Genomic DNA, 19289 nt, shown 5'->3' with positions numbered 1-19289 from the left:
CTCTGGTCACAGCCTAAGAAATGAAGAAATTGAGTTTTAGTAAGAAATATTTTTCCACCCAACTAATATAGCTTATCTATAAATGTTCAGAAGAAACATCTGAGCAAGTACATATGTCAGGGTCATTGCTATGGAAGAGGAAGGTAGAGAAAAAATATCTACCCATCTAATTAATTTAATCAGGACAAAAATCCAATTAGACCATTTGAACCCCTCAAGAAGAAGCTATTCTTGTCTAATATGTAATTAAGACATATATTTAAATAATTTAAGCTAGTTCTTACATTTTTATATCATTGCTTCAATCCTTTGCTTTCTAGCCACATTAGGAATGTTTTTTAAGTTGGGAAGATTATTCACTCACTCACCTAGTATTCTTTTTTTTGAACAAATCCTAAAATGAAATCAGTTCAAAACTCAACAGTAGGATGACTTTTAAAGCATTTTCAATGCAACTTCACTTCTGATTTAAGAATTCAAGGTCAATTCTGCACTCATGTAATTACTTGAGATTTGGGCTTCCTGTTAGTCTATAAATCATACCCAATCTGTTGGGAATATTTCAGTCTGAAGGAGAAAATAAATTTTAGCATTTTTTAAAACTTTTTTAAAGAAAACAATAAAAGTTTTTAATGGAATCACTCATTAGAGCCAGTGTTAGTATATGGTTTAAAAATCAATAGTCTAAAGATAGAATAAACCTATTTCTATTTTGAAATGGCATTGCATTAATATTCACCTGGGCTAAGCTTAGAAATAATCTAGTCTAGTTCATGGGCCTAGTGGTCCTGTGAAATGTATTCTGTATTCAAAAATCTATAACCCAGATTAAGCCCCTTCCTTTTTTGATACACACACACACACACACACACAAAATCTATGGAGTTCTGGTTCAAGGTAGCCATGTAGACAAATCCTGAACTCACCTCCTCCCACAGACACATTGAGTCTACAGTTACATATGGAACCATTTCCTCCTAACAAAACCTAAAGGCTGGCTAAGTAATGACTACACATTGGGCAGATGAAAAGAAAACCACATCAAAACAGGTAGGAGAGGCTGGGACACAAGCTCACCATAAATTCCATCCCCTGCTCAGTATCCCAATTGATATTGCTTGTTCTCAAACTGTCAATGACTCATAGTGTAAACTGCCTCTAGCACACGCACATTTAGAAAACCAAGGGAACTTTAGAAATTGTTTCTTCTTTGTCTTTCAGTTATCTTTAATTTACATGTTTTGGGAAAATATTGGCTTCCTTTCCCAATTTTTCAGCTGTTGTCTGCTACAATTAATCAGCTTGAATTTCTCAAGTCATATTATTTCTTTTTTCTTGCCAACATAATGGAAGAATATAAGTCTCTCCAGGCATGTCATGTTGAGAAATACTGGCAGAAAAATGGGCAAAGTGGTTCTGTGAGGTAGTTAATGGCTGATATTTACAACGTGCTTACTATGTGTTAGGCACATAGATATATTTTGGGCTGTGATGCAGTGTGTGCCTCCTCAGTCACTCCATTTCTTTACTCTGGAAATGCATCCAGCCCTTCACAGTTGTGTGCTCTCATTCATCCCAGGGTGGTTCAGTGTACCTGGCCCCAGGCTGCTGTCTACTGTAGCTGGGTTATAGGGTGAAGCTCTTCCACATCTTCCTTTTCATTTTGCATCTTGAGCTTACCAAATGAACCCATTCCCCAATAATGAACATGGTTTCATTCCACTCATATATTTCTTTCTGAATTTTGGACCTTTTGATATTAGAAGCTTCCTTATTTAACGGGCAGATTTGAAAAATGTTTGACATTGAAAATAATTCTTTAAAATTCCTTTTTAATTTCGTGAGGCACTCTGTCACCTTTTGCACATAGTTAAACAGGCCAAAAGTAATCTAAACAGAGATAGAGTTGGTACTATGAACTAATTTCTTTAAAAATTTTTTACTTTTTACCAAGCACTTGGTTTCTTACCTTACATATTTTTCTTTAATGAAAAATTTCAAACACAGAATATAAATATGCAAACTTCCATCTCCTACAATCAACAGATATTAATGTTTTTTCCATATTTATTTTATTTCTCAGCTGAATTATTTTTATGTAAACTTTTTATTGATATGACATATATCATTGCTGAACTATTTTAAAGTAAATTAATGATATGATGACATCATCCCTAAATTTTCAACATGTATCTCCAAAAATTTTTTCCCGCATAGCCACAATACTGTTACCTATCATACCTGATAAATAAGAGTAATTTCTCAATACCACCTAATGTGCAGCTCATTCAAAAAACTTTTGTTCAGGAAGCCATTGAATATTTACATGATCTTCTTTTGAGAATGTCAAGTTATTTGGTATTGTTGAAAAAGTGCAGAAAATATTCCTGGTCTATTCTCTACTGCCATTTAATTTGGAGGAATACTGATGAAATCCTTTAATAAATATTTCCAGTTTCACTTCATAATATTCCAAATATTTTCAGTGAGTTTTTTAGAGGAGCTGATAAATAAAACATTCCACTTATATGAAGGTTTTTAGTATTTGTCAGTTGATGAAATGGAGGAACAGGATTAGGTGACATCAGGCCCTGGCAGTGCGGTGTCTCATGGGTAGAAATACCAGAATGAATAACTATAATGAGTGTTTACCGTTTGCCAGCAACTGGGCTAAGCCCTTTGTTCTTATTCTCATAACATCCTCTGAGGTAAGTACTGGTTTTAAGGGTGGCCGCATATAGCTGGGACAGGAGGTAAGTGGAACCTGAAATCCAGCCTATGTTCTACTCCCCAGACTGTGTCCACCAGGAGGTCTGAGAGGCTCTTCCTGATTCACCAGTCTCATGTGGGCTGTGTGCAGCCATGCTGGGTCTTACAGCTGAGACAGCTGGGGTGTGGGGTAAGACCTAAGTCCATGGAATTGTACTCCCTCTAACTGCCTTCTCCTTCTGCCTCCCAGAAAACTAAACTGGAATAAAAATTGTTTATGGAGAAAACTGAGAGAAAGATCCTGAAAAGACTTGGGGGACCTACATAGGGACCATGCTTCCTAAATACAGCTGTGACAAAATGAGGTTCTCTGTCATGGTGGGCAAAAGGCCTTTTAGGCATAGGATAGCCAGGCTATTATACAGCGAGAGGTGACCAGTTTTAGCAAGGATCCGTCTTTGCTTCACTCCGCCAAAGAACATGAGGACTTAGGATAAATGAGATTGCTTGCATGGATTTGGGGACAACCTCGTAAATGAAGAAATGCCAGCTTCCTCCCTGGGAGCAGCTGCAGGAAGAGAGGAAGAGGGCCTAAGGGAGAGAGAGGATAGATGTTCACACCAGGAGACAAAGCAGGCTGCAGGGAATGGTCAAGAAATGTTTACACTGCTTTCATACCTCCCGGGATCATGACCAAATAAGTCAGGGTACTTCCAATGATAGACAGAGGTTTGAGGTTTTGCGTGTTCCTGGTCAGGGCATAACACACAAAAATGATTTTATTTTGGTCAAATCTCAAAACACTCAAAAATGTTGCATTCTATTGTACACCAACAGAATGGTATACTGTTCTTGCTTATCTTAAAAATGGCTCTAATTCTTTAACTACAGCCTGTGGGTCAGGCTTTCTGTTGAGACCTTTATAGCATTATCTAAGTTTATTTGGTCTGCATACTAGGCATATGCAAGAGATAGCATCACCTCATTTTATAGGTGAGGAAACTGAATTTTCCGGGGGTGGTTAGAAAGTTAATGAGAATTAGGATTCAGTCTCAGATTAACATGACTCTAAAGTCTACATTCATGCCGTTACGTTTTACTGTCTTCCTTTGGGATATCTGTGGAAAAAACTCTTTATGGTTTCCACTTGAGGGGGCTCTGAAACTGAGGAAGGCTGTTAAATTACTTCTAACTCTTGTTGATTAAGTAGCAAGTGGGAGGAAAATTGGGAGTGACTGCCTCTTACAAGGAAGAATAAAGTAGAAGAAGGGTCACAGGACTGGAGAAGTCTACAGATGCAATGTGAGCTCTGCAACAGCAACAGCACTTCCATTAATAGAACTCAGCAGGAGGAAAACCCAGGACAAGGCATCCTGACCGTGCGTGAGCAGATGCTTAGCGGGTAGGAGGTACCTGGAGGACTAACGTCTAAATTTCAACCTGTAAGGAAAGTCAGACAAGCCAGGGAAGCCTCTACTTCCCTCCTCTCTCCACTTTCTTTCTTTCTTTTTCATTAATTTCAGCTTTATTGAGATATAATTGACATACGAAGTTGAAGAAATTAAAACTGTACATCATGGGGTGATTTGATATATGTATACACTGTGAAAGGATTCCCCCCATCGAGTCAATGAACACATCCATCACTTCACATATTTAACTTTTGTGTATGTGTGTGAGAGAGCATTTAAATTCTCCTCTTTTCACAAATTTCAATCATGTAATACAGTGTTATCAGCTACAGTCACCATGTTTTACATTAGAGCCTCAGACTTCATTCATCTTATGGCTGAAAAAGTCTGTACCCTTTTATTAACTTCTCCCTATTTCCTCAACCCCCAGCTCCTGAAAACCACTTTTCTACCCTCTTTGCCTAAGTTTGACTTAAAAGCAAAACAGGTTCCACGTTTAAATGGTACCAAGCAGTATCTGTCTTTCCCTGTCTGGCTTATTTTTGGCAGAATATCCTCAGGGCCCATCCATGTTGTTACAAATAGCAGGAGGTCCTTTTTCTCATGACTGAATAATATTGCACCTCCTTCCACTTGCAACTATGGCATGAAATAAGCCTGAGGAGGAGTTTAGGACTAACTTTTTGGGGGACTTTTGACACCTATTAAGTGTTAGAGTTATAAGAGTTAGAATAGGCAGTTGTAAAAACAGAAAATTTTATCTAAAAAGAGAATAAAGAAATACATCTGTTTTGAATATTTCATGAAAGTTCTAATAACCTAAGTTGAAGCTGTTTAATAAACATGTTTTCATTGTAATACAAAACAGTGGCATGGGAAAGAAGGCTAAATATATTTTTCCTTATGCCCAAATCTCAGGGCTCAGACAGAATTCCAACCAAATGCCAATTCCCCTTCTTAGGAACTTGGGTAATTTCTTTAAGAACCAAAAACCTGGTTTCATCAACTTTTAATATGGTAATGACGGTACTTAATTCTTGGAGCTTTTGTGAGAATTAAATGAGTCCCCACTGAAGCACTGCCATCAGCTTTTGGCAGATGTTGGCTTTATGAAAGTTTTGTGGCTTCTGTCCTGCAGTCATAAGCAATCCCTCTGCCCCACCAACAGGTGACAGCCCATCTAAATTGCCAGGGCTGTTCTGAGATTAATTCAATAAATATTTATTGAGCACTTACTGTAGGCAAGGCATTCTCTTAGATGCCACTAGAGTTATAAAGCTGAGTAAGATAGTCCCTGATTTTAAAGAATTTATAACAAGGATTACAAACTCTGGCCAATTGGACAGGAAGAATTGCTATATTTGGCTGGCAAGTTTTTTATATTTTAGATTGGTTTAAAATATCTTTCAGCGTAGAAGGAACAAAATAGCAGCAGACTCACAGACTCCAAGAAGGGACTACCAGTACCAAAGGGGAGGGGGTGGGTGGGTGGGTGGGGAGGGAGGGAGAAGGGGTGTTATGATTAGCACATGGTATATGTGAGGTCATGGGGAAGACAGTTTAGCACAGAGAAAACAGGTAGGCACTCTTTGGCATCTTACTACACTGATGGACAGTGACTGCAAAGGGGGTATGTGTGGGGGGCATGATAATAAGGGTCAATATAGTAACCACATTGTTTGTCTTGTGAAAACTTCATAAGAGTGTATTTCAATGGTACCTTAATAAAATAAATAAAAATAAAAACACTAAAATACTGAAAAACAAAACCATCTTTCAGTGTAGTATATACTGTGTACTTCACATCACCTCTCCCTTTTCTCGTATTATACCCAGGCTAATTATGTCACTTTCCTGGTCCTGGCAGATGTTTGAGATAGAGACCCCCAGTCTACTAATGGGTTAAGTGAGGAATGATGCAGACTAGGAGAAATAGTGTCTTGAGAGCTGAATCTGCACACATGGGCACTGACAGGAGAAAGGTAAACCGGAGTGAAACTAATTTAGCCTATTTAATAGTTTTGTTGATGCCTACACAGATCTATCTCTGCTATTGGCTACATAAATTGTTCCCTGTTCTATTCAGTTGAATTCCAAAAAAGTTACAAAGTAGAGAAAAAACACAAACTGCTGATTGGTTTCTAAAATCTTCCAGATGAAAAGGCTAAATAATGAAGTGTATCTGTACTTACAAAATGAAACTTCATATGGGAGATACTAAAAAGTAGAAACAGCTATAATAGGCTGGACCATAATGTTGTAAGCCCAATGCTCTAACTCTGAGTTTGACAGCTGTGGGGAGGAGATTTCACCTTCAGAGTCATAAAATCTCTAATAAAAAGGGAAATAGATTTTACAAATGGGAAAACTGGGTGAATAAATAAATGATTTGTGCCAGGTCCTACAGACTGTGGGAAATGACAGTACAGAAATAAAACCCTTGGTTGCCCAACTTCTAGAGCTCTTTTCACACTATATAATGGAAACATAATATTTTTGGCTTGAACAATTCAGATTCTTGATCTATATAACCTACAGTTACCAGTAAGACTCAGTTTGTTTCTTTCTGAGACATCTTTTTGGACCTTGGAATTCTGGGGAGGTGTGTGTACATGTAGTATATAGTATAGTATAGTATAGATCAACTAACACTTAGGTTTATATAAACAGGAGAAGTGAAATAGAAACTTCATCTTGTCATTTGAGCAATTCAGGGAAAATAAAAATAATCTACTGAAGGGGAAGAAAAGGGTGTGCAAAATTGACTTTTGACATTGATTCAACCTATTGGGTCTCTGCCCAGTTCCTCTCTTTTCTTTGTATAAATGTAGCCAAGAGTCATAAAGATAAATCAGGGTCAACTGGTTCAAAAGATATGACTCAATTCAGAGAGTTCATCTCTCAGTAGAAAGCTTGAGAATTAACAGTAGAAAGCTTGAGAATAAAAGGCTGCTCTTGCAGTGGACTCCAACTGAATTCTGCTCTCCTCTGAAACCAACTCCATCATAGCATGAAGTGGTGAAGGCTTGGGTTGTTAAAACATTCACCACTTTTTGAGTTTGTTTCTGGGTTCATTCAGTCTTCGAACAAATAATTGCTGGTGTCAAGGAGATATTTGTGGATGAAGATGAATAGGATGAGAATATGGCATTTAAGGAGCTTATGACCGGGATACAATAAACATAGGCATATCTATCATAACCATAGACCATAACAATGAGAGAAATCAATTATAAATAAGATTGGGGGATCAGAGAAATCTTTGCAAAAGAGATTGCATTGGTATTGACAGGGTTGTGAAGGATGGATAAGATTTCTATAAGCCTTGACTCACACAGGTCTCTCCCCTTAAAATGGTCACCCTACACTATAGCTGGTAAAAAGGAGTGAGAAATAATTATTTTAACAAGTACTACTATTTGAAGGCCTATGATGTTCTGTGAAAAACTCTATTCATCCTTTGCAGCTCAGTTAATACTACCATCTTATCTGAGCTCTATATATGAGCATCTCTGCACAGATTCCTTCCTTGTTTGCGTTTCTGGTCAACTTAATTCATGCTGATTATTTTGCATTAACCGCAATGTAGAACTGCGTATTTTTCTGTTTATGTTCCATTTATCTACTTGACTGACGAGCTCCTTGAGGGCAGGTATGGTTTTGTATGCTATTTTAATTCAGCCCAGCACTTAGTACAGAGCAGGGGTTTAAGAAGAATTTATTGAATAAAATGAGTGAGGTGATTATTGAATCTTCTCTTCTTATGTGGAAATATTCTGTGTTTATGTCAATCATTTCTGTCTTCATCATGACAAATCCCACCACCATGGTCAAGCTACCACAAGTCGTATTTCAGATGGTTGAAAAAGAAAACGGTCAGATGGTAGCTATTGAGGTTCTCTATTCTTCGTAATGTCTCCAGGGCACAGCTTAGCATATTCCAATATCTAGTTTTTATGGAAATGGTTTTGAACTTTATGTGAAACTATTTTATAAAGACAACGAAATGTAACCTTTGTAGAAAAATTACAAGAAGTTATGTAACTTTGAACTCATGAGGTTTCATCTTTTGTTAGAGTACATGTGTATTAATTAGCTTTTAACATTTTTTAAAATCAGAAAGCTTTAGAGATCCCAAACTGAGTTTGTGCAGAAGATTGCTCAGAGGCTGAAATAACAGAGCACCTCATTGTTTTCTACACTTACCCAACAGGTCAAGCCTTTCCCTTTGTCATATAAAATGACTAAGATTAATAGGCTGACTTCAGTCTGGTTCCCCCATTTGCCAGAGGGATTTAAAGTCAGAATCAGAAGGCTGCATGCAACATACATTTTTGAGTCCATCTGAATTGTCTCTACACACAGATCCACCATGAATCTCGGACAGCTTCAGAAGCTCAGCTTCATTAGTCCAGAGTCCAATGGGATACCATTAAGCATTCTGGAAAAGAAAAGCTAGCTAAACTTAGACTGTAGGTGTTTTTTTTTTTTATGCTCATGAACATCATGCAGAAGATGCTTTTAGGATCACACAAATGAGATACTTGAAGCTCAGAAAGTTCTTGTTTGTTCTTCCCAGGTCACTCAGCTAGTGAGTGGTACATGGCAGTGATTTGAATCCAGGCAGTCTAACTCTATGCCCACATATTAAACCCTGAGTTATTTTGCCTTTGTTGGAATTCTACCTCCCAATTCTCCATGACATTTTGAGAGTTCATCCCCTCTCCACCTAAGAAAACAGACTGACCACAGAAATATATTCCATTCTAGGTTTCAGACTTTACAAGAGGATTCTTGAGTATTTCTTCCTTGTTTGCATTTCTAGTCAACTTAATTCATGCTGATTATTTTGCATTAACCACAAACCAAGAACTGCATATTTTTATGTTTATGTTCCATTTATCTACTTGACTGACAAGCTCCTTGGGGACAGGTATGGTATAACAGAGTCTGTTATAATTAAGTGCTACATAAATATTCCCTGAGTGAATGAATAGCATGTCCCTAAGTAAACTGCTTCTTTATTAAACTCTTCACTGAAATTTTCATTTGTATACTCAATGGAGTCCAAAAGAATATTCCCCCCTTCTACTCAAACACTGCCTAGAAAAGGAAAGCATTTGGATATGAATATTAGCAGGATATTTCCTACACTCTATTACATTTGTGAAATTGCTGTTAATTTTCCTCAACCCACTGCCATTTCGAGAGCTACTAGGCTGTGATTATATAGCAATTTACTTGCTATCTTTCCCTTTTCTATCAACAATGCCAATGCATAATTAAGCCATGTGCTCTGGGGAAAAGACACATTTGAGTTTAGAAGTAAAAGCAAGATATGGTCTCCAGAAAAGTGCACAGAAACCAATTTAAATACCAAGTTAATGATTTTACATTAATGTCAGTATATACTCTGGCAAGGGAAACTAACTTAATAATTTGTTTCCATAGTGCTTTTTAATTTATTGAGAGTGTGTTGTTGAAGTCTACAGCTTCTTAGACTAAGATCTTAACACATAAGATAATTAGAAAAAATTAATAATCATTCAATTACTTAGATGTGACAGTTAAAAAAGTGACAAAAATCTCTCATAGGGTTCAGAAAGGTAATGTATCAAATACCTTATGATAATAGTTAGGTTTTTAGAAAAACACAATAGATAAGACACAGACATTTTCAATGTGTAGTGGGCACAGGATGAGCAGATACAAATTAATCTAAATCCCCTGCAAGTCATTTTGACACTGGCTTCTTTGGCATTTTCCCATTTCATGAATAAACACTTTCTATTACATTTATTTACATTTAGCCACAGGCTAGTAGGAAAAAACCTATTTCACAAATATTAGGCAAACCTCAGCCTGATAGTTTGTCAGAGTACGTCTCACAGGTAAAGGCAGTCAGAGCTATAAACATGGAGCCCAGAGGAGCTCACGCACCATCAGTGACTGTGCTGGCCTGGCTATATTCTGTAGATTAGGGGCTGGAGGGACAATTTCAGGAATTTCCCCATTTTCCTTCCTCCACTGCTTTTCACACTGAGAACTGAGGTCAATACTGCTTCCCTCTGTAAGCCAACTTACCCTTGGAAATGAGGGGAGCAGTCACCAGGAAATGAGGGCAGAAGTGTTCTGGTGTGTAGGATCTGTGGGTGGTGAGCCCTTTAAATGCCTCGTGGTCTAACCTGATCCTAAATGGCAGAGGAATGTCACAGAGCTCACGAAGGGCTTCCAGTGTTCTTTGGGCGAATCCTGGGACCCAAGGCAGGGTGGGAGAAAATGAATCTAAGACAAGGGCTAAACACTTCCCAAGGAACCAGTCACAGCTTGAGGCCTACTTCATAGACCTTAAAAATTCAGTTTCTCTTTAGAGGTAATTTGAGTGCTTTAGAGTGAAAGTGAGCGCCTGCTAGGGTGACTCCGCTGGGCCCTGGGCTCTGGGGAGCCAGGTCTTCCAGGGGTAAGGCTAAACCTTCTGTTGTGGTTCTGGCATCGCATGTCTCCACGTGCTAAACTTCCAGCTCCGGGAGCCTGTCCAATACCCTTTCCATTGACAAGAGTCTCTTCCCTCAGTGGAATAAGTTTTCAGGGTCCCAGTTCTTGGCTTCATGTAATCATTTTAAGGAGTTTCACATTTTAGTGTTAAATGAAGGACTGCTTTTTATAATCAAAATGTAAACAAAACAAACGTACTCTGATCCCTGTGTCAATGGGTGTACCTAAGAATAAAAGAAATCCCTCAGAGATTTGATACAAACCAAATCTGTCGCTTCAGAAGCTGTGAAATGGGCATATTAGCACCCTCCAGAAGCCACCGAGACTTGAGTATTTGGGCAAATGTGGTTAATACCAAGATGTTTTCTTTGTGTGTCCTTACAAGGAGATGTTTGACAAGCAAATACCACGTAGCTAAAGGTGTGTGATCACTGTGGCAGTGGTCATTTATTTCATCACATTCACCATCTTTAAGAGTTGTCATTAAAATGTGGAATCTTATTCTTCATGCATGGCTGACACCTGTTATTCCTAGGAATCCAGTGGTATCTTAGCACCACATATGCCGATTTTTCACGCTGGGATTCTAGTGTTGGAGAGGAGCGATTTCCCTCTACCCTTCAAGGTTCTTCTAGCTGTTCTAAGAATTAAATTGACACGAGACAGATCAATAGGAGAAAAAAACCGAAGTTCAGTTAGGAGCTCATGAAAGCCTAGTAATGAAATCAAGACCTAAAGAAAATGACCACGGCAGGTAGTTTTTACACTTGTTACACAGAGACAATAAATCTGTGAGGAACTGACTAGACAAAGAAAACTTATGTTCAGGACCTCAGTTGGTAAGTGATTTTAAACAGAATGTAGGCTCGGGTAGTAAACTGGTAGAAGTACAAGATTTGTTTATGTAGCTTTCCTGGCTCTGAGTTCCCTGTCTCTGGTGATAAGGGTAACTTTTAATTAAAAAGAATTGATATGCCAAAGTGGCACATTTTGGGGTGGCCTGCCCTGGGGCTCTACACCAAGAATACAGGGCATTAATAAAATAGTGCTCCCCTGAAGGCCTGTGAGGAGATATTTCTAACCTTCAAGGCCATAAGCATTCTTAGTTGATGGTAAAGGTGGGGACACAGGCCTGGCTGGGTCTCCTGTGTGTTTCTCTTCTCATCAGAGTTATCTGTATTACCAGGTTCAAGTCTAGGCCTGTGGCAACTCCATTTGGGGTATGCCAGGGTTGAAGAGTGGGGAGCAGAAGTAGTCATTCATATGCCGTGGGTCCCAGGTCGTTCATTTGAGGCAACTGAAGGTGTCTGGTCTGAATTTCACAAAACTGCTGTTGGTTTGGTTAAATGAATTCATTCATCTTACTTTTTGGGGTTCTGTTCTGCAGAGATTTGATTTGGCTACTGCAAGGGAAATGAGGACATAGAAACAGGTTCTTTTAGGTAGTAGTTCCTATTCCTTCTGTTTGAGTAGCTGTGATCACGTGCAGTTTTGTGGTGAATGAAATGAAAGATTCCTCAGAGTTTTCACTGGGGATGGTAATGGCCACTGTGGTACAGTATCCCACCCACCCAGCCGCCCCAGTTCTTCTGCCACCCTTCTCCCCCCTCACCATGGCAATCCACATAACAAAGAAGGAAACAGGATGGGTTCAGATTCTGTCTTACTCAGACATCTTGTCATGCCCTGGGAGTTTTCTTTGATTTACAAAACCACAGAGAGGTTTAGGGTGCCAGCATGACTGATTTTCATCAGGGAGGTGATATTACAGGTAGTTTTTAAAGCAATTATTTGGGGCAAGAAGAACATTACATAAATGCCTGACACTTCCCAGCCATTCTGCCTTGTGGAGCCTCTGCAGATAGCGGGGAAGAGAGGTTTGAAAGTTCTCTGCTGTTTGGCCTATTTGGTTTCCTTATAATAATACCAGGTCTCTGCAGAATTTTTATGTTATTCCTTAATAATAATTCTTTACTCCATTTAGGAAATCTCGATTTAGCCCAGTGCCTGTGGAGTCACTAGCCAATTCCTCAAATGTCCCTCTTCTGTTTACCTTTGGGAGGTTTCCATATGCAGCTCTCATTACAACCAGAGTATTACATACTCCTTAAAGAGCAATGGGATGTTCTGCAGAAGACAGAACTGTGTTTGATTTCTCTGCCAACCAATTCAGAATTGGATTAGGATGCAGGAGCTCATGCTAATTTTTTTTTTTTGCAGCCTAATACAGAAAGATCAGTTTCATTGTCTTTCAGTATTTTTCAACTAATTAGCCTTTTTGATCTCAATGAATAGATGAACTCTTTTTATATAATTTATTAACCTGACTATTTCATCTTCCTTTTTATAAACAACAGACTGAGAGGAGATCCCAGACACTGAACAACAGTTTACATGACTTGGGAAGACTTTAATATAATACTTAACAAGCCAAAGAGTTTCTATTTCAGAATTGTATATATTCCCGGAATACTAGATAGGGTTCTGTTCTTCTCTGAAGTCCCTGGGAGGGTCTGTGATTGTGGGGGTGGAGAGAATGCTTTGGAGAAACTTATCTCCCTATTCACTTCATTTTTATATTTCTTTCCATTTGATCATTATATTTTATATGTTATATTTTATTTTTTAGTGTATATTCTCAGAGGATTAAAAAAGCTTTGTATATCACATTTAGTATTTATGCTCTGCCTCTTTCCTAATAATAGAACAAATGTATTATAGAGACATTAAACTGATAATAGAAGGGAGTATTACATGAGAACAATTATAGTTAAACAATCATGCACTCCATTTTACCTTGCACTGTTCCTTCATTTCTCATATGCTCAATTTTTTTTAACTTCATTATTTTACTTTATTTCTGTTCCCTCTCTTTTCTTTAATTTTGGTTTCCTGGCTGTTTCTTCTTCTGACTCTTTTTACCCTAGTCAAGGCTTCTGTACTCAGCACACCTGTGAAAACTCCCTCAAGATCAAAAATCAACATTCCTCTTGACAAACATCTTACTTACAGACAGATAGTGGTTTCATTGTCAAAGCAAACCACAGCCTCAACAGACAGTTGGCCCTGCTTTGGAGAAGGTCCATGGATCAGTTATGCCAAAAGTAGTTATGATTTTGGCATCTGTGCACAGATTTCACCTGGTTATAGATGTTGTCTCTCTAGACTTGTATCCCTGCTCCTTGTTCACTTGGCATCAATCTTCTTTCAGCTCTGGTAACATTACAAACATGTTCCTGCTTCCAAGCTTTCATATATGTTGGCCTCTGCTTTTCATCTTTCCTTCTAGCTTACATGCCAACCTCCCAGGAGAGGTCTACACTCACCATAAAAATATGATCCCCTGTAATACTTTATAAAGAACTTTCTCCTCTTTCACGGCACTTACTAGAATTGTCATTTGGTTTTTCAGTTCTCTTGCTTTTGTCTGTCGTACCAGAATGTGAATTTCACGAGGATAGGAAGATGTTTGAATTGTTCATTATTGCATCTTTATGACTTAGCTGAGAGCCTGGCACATCTTTGACTAATACATACATGATTAAATAGACAATAGTCTCCATAGCAAGTTACCATGTCTAGTTAGTGTGGTATATATCTTAAAAGAGTTTATTGTGGGTATCTGGATACTTTAGGAATTAACTTGAACTACATAGTAAATTTCATGAATTGTGCCTGGTAGAGTAAGAGTTTGGGAATTGAGTTGCCTATGTGTCTCTGTGTTAATATAAATTTAAATTATTTTATAAAAATATGAATAATATTTTCTTAGTTAAAATGGTAGTACACATTTATTGTAGAGGATTTGGAAAACATAAGTATGATGAACAAAGCATAAAACTGTTGTTGACCATCTGCCATCAGTAATATGTTGTGTTACTTTCTGGCTTCTAGTTTAATATATACATTTATTAAGAAATATCCATATATTCAGATCATACAGTATGTACTTTTGGAAATGTGGGGGGTTTTTTGCACTTAATTTTTATCTTGAGCAATTTCCATACAGTTAGGTATTGCTCAAAAATATTTTAAACAGGCACATGGTAGTCAATCCTATGGATGTCCCACAATTTATCAACTAACTGTCATCCTGGCCTTAGTGATTGGTTCAGAGTTGTACACTTGAGCCAAGTGAGGCCAGTTGTGTCCTTCCCCGGAACATTTATGACTATTCCTGGCTGTAAAGAACTCCATTCTTCAATGGCAGAGCAACTGATTGATATATGAGTTCAGGACCTCATCACTTGGAAAAGAAGGTAGTAAAAGACAATGAAGCCAACCAACATGGAGACACATGCAAAGATAAGAGACAGAGAAGAAGAGAGATTGTCTTGGATGGTAAGCTAACTCTTGGACCCATTTGTACCTGAGGACAACTCTACCCTTCCCATAGTTGAATTAAGTGAACTAAAAAATTCCCTCTTTCAGCTCAAACTGGTTAGAGTTAGGTTTTAATGCCTTATAACCAAAAGAATCTGGAAAAATATAGATGCCAAGGACTTTTACCTGTAGCTTTGAACCATGTGACATGAGTGAAAATCTTGGCTAATTATGGAAGATAGCCTGAAAAATGTATAGTCCATATTCTTTTCTAGATAATCTTACATCAGTCCCTGATTCAATAACAGGAGCAGAGTACTACAATCCTGGATTTTCTGCACTGGCCCCTTTTAGAATCTGAACTTTGGAGTGAGGGAATCGGCAAATATATTGGGACCCATCAAGAAAGAGCCCACATAACACCCTGTTAGGCGAACTGCAAAAGATACTAATGAGGATAGTGTCTATTTCATTACCCAACATCTTTATATGCGAACTGTAGGTAGAAATTCCTGTTTTGTCTTACTACAGGATGGCTTCAATAGGGGACAGAGACAATCCCATGAATTCTGTGCATATTTTAATATACTCATAGTTCAAAATTGAATGTGATAGAGGATAGTGGATATTTCTGCTTGCAACCTAAGCTGGCAACACTAGGAGACAATAACATGAACACAGTTTATAATTCACTTGGTAGAACAATTGTGAACTTACGCATTTTTTTATGAATTAAGAAAAAAATTGGGGGAACTACATTATTTCAAATTTCTTGCAAAAAGTGGGAGTTTAGAACTAGTGTTATATTGTATTATTTAAAATTCTCATAAAATGCAATCACACTCTACTAGAAATGGTTGAGCTTCTCCTGCAAAGTTGTTCTCTTTGTATCCTGTGCACATCGTGGATTATGTAATTGATAAAGTTTCCCTATTTTTGTTGTTGGCTAAAAATCCTTGAGATAAATTTATGCTCCATTTATAGAAAATACATGATTACAAAATTTAACCTCATTCCTGCTTTGTAATTAATCTCATTCTTGGATTCAGCTATATCCCCCCATGCCTTTGTGGTTACTCATTTACTTAATAATCTATCTTCCAATGGCTCAGGAATTTTATAAATCACTTTTAATTCTTATTGGAAAATAATGGGATATAAGAATATAAAGTTATTTTTTGATATCTCTTTTAATATGATCCTTCTGTGTATGCAAATGCCATTAATTTCCATGACTTTGTCCAATAAGTACCAAGTCTTTTGTCTATTTCCTTCTCCAAAAATCCTTGTTTCTTCAAGAGTATATTCCACTACTGAACGTACAATGATTTTACCAGCAACTAGTTTTGGAAGATACCCAACATGGCCTTTTGTTGTGCTAATTCCTCTGGTAAACATTCTCTCAAAAATGTATTTAAGAAATCCATCAATTTCTATTTTATTCATATAGTCTTTAATGATTTGTTGAGTAAATCTCTTCTGAGCCTTTAAAAAAGGGACTCAATCTTTGTCTCTCATTCTTGCATCAGTTTTTATTTATCTTATTTTTGTTTGTTTTTAGCATAGTTTGTCTGGAGGCAAAGTCTCCACTATGGCCTCATAAGGGTGACATGGCAAAGGTCCCCAACCCACAGCCAGTCTTGCAGCTAGGATCACAATAAGAATAAGAGTTGGCATTGGAAAGGACTCAGTCTTTCTTGTTTAGTAATTACAGCTTCTATTTCACCAAGTAGCATCACATTACAGCTGAAGATCCACAGCTAACTAGGCAGCAGAAGCAGAAAAAAATAATACTAGTTAGATTTTATTTTCATCACACAATGTTTTACACGCTTACATTTATTTCTGTATTTTAATTACCAGCATCCCTTCTTCTGATCTTGTCTGTGTGATATTATTTACATATACTTTAAATATATTTTCTTCTTACCTTGTCATTTTGATGTTTCCATTTGTCCATTGCAGAAGTGACCTCTAGGGTGATGCTTAGGTCAGAACAATTTTAATTCTCTGAGAATCATCCCCACCTGTAAGGAGGAGTCTTTGGAAACAATTTTGTGTAGTCTGACTCTACCCTTTCACCAAAACACCTGATCTAGATGTGCAGTCACATTTTCTATCTGTGAGTCAGCCTCTGTGAATGCCTGGAAATGAGCTGATGTCTGCTCATAAAGCGGTGAGGCAGCTTGTCTTCGGCCACCTTCTGGGCTGGGATCAGGAAGCGAAAGCTCGGAGAGAAGCCGGGGATGGAGAGAGAGCATGGCTAGCTTTCTTGGTAATTATTTACTGCTTCCAATGCCTCTTGAGAACCGGCTATCTCAGTATCCGACTAATGAAAATATTTTCCCCTTTCTAAGCCTGCTGGGCTTGCTTTCTGTTACCACTAGAATTGTGACTGAGTTGTGTGATCCACGAGCAGCGAGCCTCCGGTGCAGACCGTAGGGGGCAGCCAGTTTCCTTCTTCAGGCCCCACTTTGTTTCTCTCACAGAAACTACACTAGTATTTTCTTCTCTCATGGGCAACACAACTGAGTTCCTTTGCCACTTGGGTTACATCTGTGTTCCTACTTTGAATTGTGTTTGTCCCGCATTCAGGGGATTTTTCCTTACTCTGGTAGTTACCCTCTGAGCAGTCTTCTCTCCTCATCTCTTGCTGTGCTCCTTGCCCTCCTTCAGGGCCATGTATTCCACATTCTTTTGGGCTCAGTTTCTACCTACAATGGGCTTACTGCTCACATTGTCTGTGGTCTCTCTCACATTAACCCTAATGCACCTTTTCCCTCCTCTCCCATTCTTTATCTCTAGGTTTTATCTCTAGGAAGTATTTTTATCTTCTTTCCTGTGTAAGAACAATTTTATCTCTATCATTTCCCCATCGTAGCTCTTATTCATCCCTAGATTTTACCGCTTTTCCTCTTTGAACATAAAGTTTCTTCTTTCTGGTTCTTGAACCACTCCAGGAGTCTTATCTTACTGTATTCTTATTGGCCCATGTGTCCTCCCTGTATTTGTTCAGTCTGAGAGAAGGAGCTCCCAGCTCATTCAGGTGCTCTGGCTGCTGTCCCATTACTATGGCCAGCTCTCAGGAAATGTGTCTGAGCAGGGTGTTTGTGGCCCAGGGATTACAAAGAAGGAACGTGTATTAGTCTGAGTTCTCCAGAGAAACAGGGTTAGATTTTATTTTCATCACACAATTATATATACATATTCCTCATTTTATATGTTAATCACACACATGTATTTTATATAGAGATAAAATAAGGAATTGGTTCAATGTGACTATGGAGGCTGATGAGTCTGAAGATGTGAGTTGGCAAGCTGGAGACCCAGGAGAGCCCCTGGCATACGCTTTGGTCTGAGACCAAGCCCAAAAGCAGAGGTAGGTTGACAGCTCAGCCTGAAGATGGGCAGGGAGAATGAATTGCTGTTACTCAGCGTTTTTGTCCTACTCAGGCCTTCAACAGATGGGCCCGTGGTCAATCAGGTCCACCCACATAGGGGAGCGCGATCTGCTTTACTTAGTCTGCCAACTGAAATGTTAATCTCATCCAGAAACCTCCTCACAGAAACATCTAGAATAATGTTAACCAATATCTGGGCACCCTGTGGCCCAGTTAAGTTGACACATAAAGTTGACCACCAGAGAGTTAAATAAAATGACCTCAACTGCTCATCCATATCTTGAAGGTATCCAGTTCTTGTGAGTCCCGTAGGCTCACCTTTCCTTGGTCTCTAGATTTGAGTCTTGTTCTCAGTAAGGTCTTTACTTTGCTTCTCTCACATTTCTCTCATGGCTATTCTTTCTCTTTGTTCTTCAATTTGATCTAGAGAAGGAATGCACTTTCACAAAAACTTCCCACATAAGGCATTTGAGGATAGGTAGATCTGTAGATGAGCTAGGAAACAGAAAGATTGCATGCTTAGTGTCATAAATTGAAATTTTATAGTAGATAGTCCTATTAAAACAAACAAACAAACACATCCAGCCATTGCACCTTCAGGATTTCCTCAGTGGGCACCTTTCCCCCACCAAACGGCTCAGCTTCCTGTCTCTTCCTCTCCCTCTTACTCTACTTCCTTTCTGTCCTGAAGCCCCCAAATTCCTGCTTGATTCATAGCAATAGGAGTCTAGTTAATTCTCTGTTGCAGTGCACACTTCCAAAGTGTAAATGTACAGATTTAGTTTTCCTAACAGAAGACAGTTGCCTCCTGAAAAGCTATTAAAATGTTAGTTTATTAACTCTGCTTTGCCTCTGCATGCAAGTTATCATTCATTAAATTTTAACAAGTACCTATTTAGCATCTGTTAAACATGGGGATGCAAAAGAAAGGCAAAAGTTGTGTCAGAAC

The 19289-nt window shown here is 38.3% G+C and overlaps 1 protein-coding gene and 1 long non-coding RNA gene across 6 annotated transcripts in view; one reads left to right on the top strand and one right to left on the bottom strand.

Moving 5' to 3' along the window:
• The window catches only part of LOC118971520 (uncharacterized), a 304795-nt gene that overhangs the window by 235985 nt on the left and 49521 nt on the right, over positions 1-19289 (top strand). The gene's annotated exons all lie outside the window — the stretch shown is intronic.
• The window catches only part of LOC108403483 (uncharacterized), a 288767-nt gene continuing 285483 nt past the window's right edge, over positions 16006-19289 (bottom strand). For 3 of the 4 annotated variants that reach the window (XR_012133135.1, XR_001854696.3, XR_001854697.3), the window contains one exon: positions 16711-18835. This is a non-coding gene — a long non-coding RNA (uncharacterized lncRNA). The other variant, XR_012133136.1, reaches the window with a different exon arrangement.

Source organism: Manis javanica, chromosome 7 (assembly GCF_040802235.1).
Source record: "Manis javanica isolate MJ-LG chromosome 7, MJ_LKY, whole genome shotgun sequence".
Classification (NCBI taxonomy): domain Eukaryota; kingdom Metazoa; phylum Chordata; class Mammalia; order Pholidota; family Manidae; genus Manis; species Manis javanica.
The sequence above is the reverse complement of the archived record's forward strand: the minus strand, read 5'-3'. Positions and strand labels throughout refer to the sequence as shown.